The sequence below is a fragment of the Dipodomys merriami genome, unplaced genomic scaffold (assembly GCF_024711535.1).
Source record: "Dipodomys merriami isolate MVZ:Mamm:240054 unplaced genomic scaffold, mDipMer1.0.p SCAF_977, whole genome shotgun sequence".
Taxonomy (NCBI): Eukaryota; Metazoa; Chordata; class Mammalia; order Rodentia; family Heteromyidae; genus Dipodomys; species Dipodomys merriami.
In genome coordinates, this window is record NW_027206598.1 from 181,199 (window position 1) to 187,718 (window position 6,520).

The 6,520-nt window shown below is 35.3% G+C and overlaps 1 non-coding gene across 1 annotated transcript; it reads right to left on the reverse strand.

Moving 5' to 3' along the window:
- Positions 1-1,482: 1,482 nt before the first annotated feature.
- On the reverse strand, positions 1,483-1,589 carry LOC138822021 (U6 spliceosomal RNA). The gene has a single exon (XR_011370298.1). It is a non-coding gene; the product is annotated as a U6 spliceosomal RNA (small nuclear RNA).
- Positions 1,590-6,520: the final 4,931 nt, after the last annotated feature.

A 6,520-nucleotide genomic window follows, 5' to 3' on the forward strand; every position in this document is an offset into this window, starting at 1 on the left:
CTAAAAAACAATAACAAATCACAAATAATCACTCCAAAGTGCTTTATAAGTAGGAGATGATAAAACAAGCCCCCGTGAAGTAAACTTTCTTCCACTTTTAAAATTATTCTGAAAGCCTTGTGCTGGTTGGTCACACCTGTAATCCTAACTACTTGGCATATTTACTCAGGAGCCAGAGATACGTGGATAACAGTGGAAGCCAATCAGGACAAAATAAATTCATGAGATAATTTTTCAAAAATTTTAATGTTAGCAAAGGGCCAGGAATGGAGATGTAGCTCATATAGTAGCTCACCAATCTAGAGAGCAGGCCTAGCAAGACTTTGACGCCCTTTTTTCAAACTGTGAGCATACCAACATACATGCAAGTGCATGAGAACACGTGCACGTGCACACACACATATTCATTCAAAATACCTTCATATCAGTGTTTCGCATTAATTTCTTTGTTAACCATATTATATGAGTAAAATAAAGGAAATAAACTCTTTCATCTCAGAACATTTTCATATGTTTTTTTTATTTTAAAAATACTGTACAGAGAGGTCACATTTACATGAGCAAGTAATGAGTACATTTCCTAACAAGCATTGTTACCTCCTCCTTTATTTTCCCTCTACCGTCCTTTCCCTCCCACCTCTACAAGTACACGCCCCTCCCCACTTCCCCTGCCTAAATTGTAAAGTTCAGTTTTCAACATAGTGTCTTGTGCATCTCATTGTTACAATGGGTCAACCTGAATCCCTATTTCAGCATTTTGCTTTTTTCCTTCCCCTCCCCCAAATTACAGGAGCGTATATACAAGAGGTGGGCACACAAAATTCAAATACAGTGAAAACAGGGGTTATAGCATGGGGGAGGAACATATAAAGAAACAAAAAAAATCACATAGCCTGTTATAAGTACGTTAGAACAATAGCAAGAAAGAAAAAAAAACAGTTGTGTTCCTATTTGGGGGTTCATTTCCCTTAACAACATCTTATCTGGTCATATGTGCATAGATTTTGACCTTTTCTGCTTATCCCAGTTATATTAGTTATTAAAAATTAGGGAAACCCTGTGACCTATGTTTCTTTGGACTTGGCTTACATCACTTAATAATTTTTTTCCAAGTCTTTCCATTTTCTAACAAATTGGGTCATGCCATACTTTCTCATGGAGGCATAGAATTTCATTGGTATAAATAGCACATGTTCTTGATCTATTTATCTGATGAAGGGCATTGGGGTTGGTCCTATATCATAGCTATCTTAAACAATGCTGCAATAAATATAATTGTGATGGCAGTTTTAGTACCGTCTTGTTTGTGATCTTTTGGGTAAATGCTCAAAAGTGGGATTGCTGTGTCATAGGGGAGTTCTATGTGAAGTCTTTTGAGGAACCTCCATACTACTTTCCAAAGTGGTTGAACAAGTTGACACTCCCACCAAGAGTGCAGTACAGTTAACTTGTGGCCACATCCCCTCCAGCATCTGTTGTTGTGAAAGTAGGTAATGGTACAGGAATTTGCCTGCAATCCTTGCACAGGGGTCATTCAAATCTTCTCTGTATAGTTCCAATGTTAGAGTAAGTGATGCTGAATGGAACATAGAACATGTTTTATATATAAAATGTAATTGAATTTCTTAAACTAGACAATTCAACAAAAAGTAAGTTTAAAAGAAATTTCATGAAATTTTAGAACCATGTACTTCTTAAATAAGCACACATTTAAGACTAAAATCAAGATTGACATGTCAAAAACAAAATAATTCCAGATATTTGTTGTTCAAGAGATGTGTAGGAGGAGGAATTAAATTATTCTATACAAGGCACCTGTCATAATGAACACTGCAGCAAGTGTTAAGTTTTGTTAAAAGTTTTAATGGTTTAAATATATTTAATTTTGGGAATTTGCTTATATATGCTAAAACAAGGACTGTTTGGCAGGTAATAAAACTTTTCGATAAAATATTTAAGATTTATGGTAACAGAACAGACCTATGCTACTATGAATGTATATTTAAGAGTTTATAGGAACATTACTAATCAGAAGTTGCCAAGTCTTTATGTAAAGGAGCAGAATAAAGAGTTAAGACTTTGTTAACTACACAGTTTCTGTTAAAACTATAGGGCTTCCTTATTTTATTTTATGTTTTTTAAATTTTTTTGGGTCCGGTCGTGGGGCCTGAACTATGGGCCTGGGCGCTCTCCCTCAGCTCTTCAGCTCAAGGCTAGCATTCTACCACTTGAGCCACAGCGCCACTTCCGGCTTTTTTCTTTTTGCTTATGTGGTGCTGAGGAATTGAACCCAGGGCCTCAAGCATGCAAGGCAAGCTCTCTACCACTGAGCTACCTTCCCAGCCCCTGGCTTCCTTATTTTATATGTTAGCGAGGAACAAATGATGATATAAGACATATACAAATGATTAGATGAGCCATAAAGAGTAATCTTAGTGGGTAACTTTAAAGATTACTCATAACCTAAAAACCTCTTGTTGAATATCATAACCTTAGCCCATTTTAAATGTACAGGGATATGAGAAAATAGTAAAATCTAATAGGTAATACCCTTCAAATACTGAAAACACTGATAAGTATTTTAGTTTTTATTTTAATCATTAATATTTTTATTGGTTTTCCTTATTTGTAGCATTGTTTTCCTTGTAATATAATACAACTTTTTGAAAGTCGTTATTAGGAGGTACATTGAGAAGGTTACTGGGATGGCCGAACCATTTTTTATAGGGCATGTGAATTTACAAAGAGGAAAATTAAGAACAAAATATTTATTTTAAAAAAATGATTAAGTAGAGTCTGAATCAGGAGTGTTGATAAATATACACACCTAAAACCTTAGCCCTAGGCTGAAGCAGTGGTATTATAGAGTTGAAGCCACAAAAGTGAGAGACTGTGTTTTGTTTTGTTTTATATTTTGATTTTTCTGGTCATGGGGCTTGAACTCTGGGTCCTAGGTGCTCTCCCTCAGCTCCAAGCTAGCGCTAACACTTGAGCCACAACACACTTCCATCTTTTTCGGCTTATATCATGCTGAGGAATCAAACCCAGTGCATGCAAGGCAGGCACTCTACCACTGAGCCACCTTCCCAACACCTGAGAGACTGTGTTTTAAAAAATCATCTAATCAATAATTGCTTTCTTCTTTGGGATATATAATGAAATATATTAATATCTTTTTATGTCTTTGTGAATTGTCATACTACTAACTTCATCCACTTTATCCTTTTCAAAGTGATGAAATATTTCTGAGAATTTGCTTCTGTGAAGATTGTTTTTGCATTTATAATTTCTCCTGAATCATTTTTATTTTTATCAAAATAACTTTATATTTCATGTTAATGGGTTAACATACATCAAATACCTCCAAATGTACATGTAAAGTCTAAAGATAGCAGTATGAATATTCTCATACAGCTCTTGTTTATCTGTTATGCACTTTCAGTATTGTGATATTTCTCTTTCTCTTTCACTCTCTCATTTCCTCTCTTTATCTTTCATGCTCCATGTCTGGTACTTAGAATTTCTGCTGGTCTACTATTATCCTTCAGAATCCACTGGTGTTGTGGAAAAATGATAGCGACCATCAGTTACCCTTGCATTCTTTAAGAGTTATAATAGTGACGTGATGTTATTCTTTCCTATTCTAAATGGCAAAACAACAGATCTAGGAATTCCTTTTCACTTTTACTACTATTACAAATTTTATCTCATAAGAATCATTGAGACATTAGGATACTTTTAACCTCTGACCTAAAAGTTCTCTTTCTTTTACAAACCAATTTTTCTTCTATTATCAGTGAATACATATAATGAAAACAATGCTAACCTATGCAAAGTAGACCGAAGGTATTCAGGGATGAAAAACAAGGTTAATGGGGGAAGTGAGTACAAAAGATGTCTATCATACAACAAATACCCTCAGAGCAGTTTATCATGTACACATTGTGAGAGTGGCAATATGCTGGGAACTATAGATTGAATCGCTGAACAACTGATATATATATATATATATATGCACATATATTTATATATGTATATTTATTTGTATATGAATATATGTGTGTATATGCCCGTCTATATGTAGACATGCATGTTACTATACACAAAAATACACACATACCTATACACATGTATACATGCACACATAGAGAAGGACACATAGCTACAGACAACACAAGTTTCACTAGTTGTTGAATATGCCTTAGACAGAATGCTTGGAACCAAATATCTTTTAAAACCAAATATCTCTTAAAATGGTTTTGACTGATTCGATTTGCAAAATGCAGTACAAGTGATAGCAAGTCACTCAGAAATCTCAGTAAGAAAACCTCATATGGCATCTCCCTGCTCCCCAGGGAATGTTGTTCTTGTAGACAAGCTCAATAAACAAAGTAGCAAGAAAATACCCCGGTACAGAATAAAGTTATAAGGCTTTAAATGACATTCTTCCTTGAGCTCTTTTCCAACAGCCAGAATCAATTCCTAAGCAGAAGTGTGAGTTCTGAAAAGATGGGAGCTCAGCTCAACATTTCACCAACCCATTTGAAAAGTCTTATGTGAGGAATACTTACTGAGGTCTTGCTGATTTCCTAGCTAAGAAAATAAGAAAAAAAGAAAGTATTTTAATGCATTAAAATTTGAGAATAATTTGTAACCTGTCAATAAATGTGTAGAACACAATTATAACAAAATGAAAAAAAGTGATGTGAATATTATTTATGTGCTCTTGGACTTGGCGAGTGATTTTAGGTGTATCTATACAAGTAGAATCAGCATAAATCAAGCCAGCAATTCTTCATTTAAGATACAAGGAATGGATACAGGTTGACCCATTGTAACAATGAGATGTACAAGACACTCTATCAGATGCGGGGGTGTGTGTAGAGAAGGGTTGGGGGGGGTGGAAGGAAGGGACGGTATGGGAAAAAACAAGGAGAGGATAAAAATGCTCAGTAAGAAATGTACTCATTACCTTATTTATGTAACTGTAAACCCTGTGCACAGGACATTTACAATAAAAATATGTATTAGAAAGATACAAGGAAAATTTCTGTACATATAGGAAGTTGTATTTGTCACACAATATCAGTAAGGTATTGGTTTTAGGACCACAGGCATATTAAAATTTTTCATGCTCAAATTCTGTACATGAACACAGTATATTATTTACATTTGAATCTGCCCTCAACCTAGTGCAGTGTAATTGCTATGAAAATTTTTACTACATTCTATGTTTGTAATGAAAAATAAAATCATATCCATTCATACAATTTTTTCAGATAATATTTTATTGTGAAAATATAGTAAACAGTGGGCCCAATTACATGTGCAAGGAAATGAGTATATTTCTCATCAAGCTTTTTTGCCTCCTCCTTTGTTTCCCCTTCCCATCCCTTCCCGTCCCCCCACTCCCCCTCCCTTTAATCCCCCTCCTAGCCAAAGTTGTAAAGTTCGTTTTTCGACATAAATCTTGTACATCTCATTGCTGCAATGGGTCCTCATTTGATTTTTCCCTTCCCCTTCACAAATTATACCAACATAAAATACAGTGAAAGCAGGGGTTATACCTTGTGGAAGGGACATACAAAGCAAGAAAGAAATCATCTTATAAATTTGTTAGAAACAATCATAAGAAAGAAAAACATTTGAATCCTTACTTTCGGGTACATTTCGCCAAACATCAACTTATCTGAACGTTTCCGCTTGTCTCAGACATATACTAGGGATTGCAAGTAAGGGAAACCAAGGGAACTATGTTTCTTTGGGCTCGGATTACTTCACCTAATATACTTTTTCCAGTTCTTTCTGTTTCCTAACAAATGTGGCAATGTCATTATTTCTAATGGAAGCATAGAATTCCATTGGGTATATAGACCACATTTTCTTGATCCATTCAACTACTGAGGGGCCTCTTGTTTGATTCAATATCTTAGCTATGGTAAATAATGCTGCAATAAACATAGTTATGATGGTAGCTTTAGTATGGTTTTGTTTGTGATCTCTTGGGTAAATGCTCAAAAGTCTGATGGCTAGGTCATTGGAGAGCTCTATGTAAAGTCTTTGAGAAACCTCCATACTAATTTCCAAAGTGGCTGAACAAGTTTACACTCCCACCAACAATGCAGTAAGGTTCCCTTCTGTCCTCATCCCTTCCAGCATCTGTTGTTATTAGAGATCTTGATTATAGCCATTGTATCTGGGGTGAGGAGGTATCACGATGTGGTTTTGATTTGCATTTCTTTTCTGGGTAAGGATGTTGAGCGTTTCTTCATGTGTTTACTGGCCATCCTTCTTTCCTATTCATAAAAGATTCCCTTTAAGTTTTTAGTCCATTGATTTATGGGGAAGTTGTTTCTTTGAGGATTTGTTGTTGGGGTATTAAATATTTTTGAGATCCAGGTATACTTTAGATATGAGGCCCTTGTTCTTTGTATGGCTAGTGAAGATCTCCCAATCCCTAGACCTTCTACTGATCGTGCTAGCTATGTGTTTGACATGCAGAAGTTATGCAATTTAATGC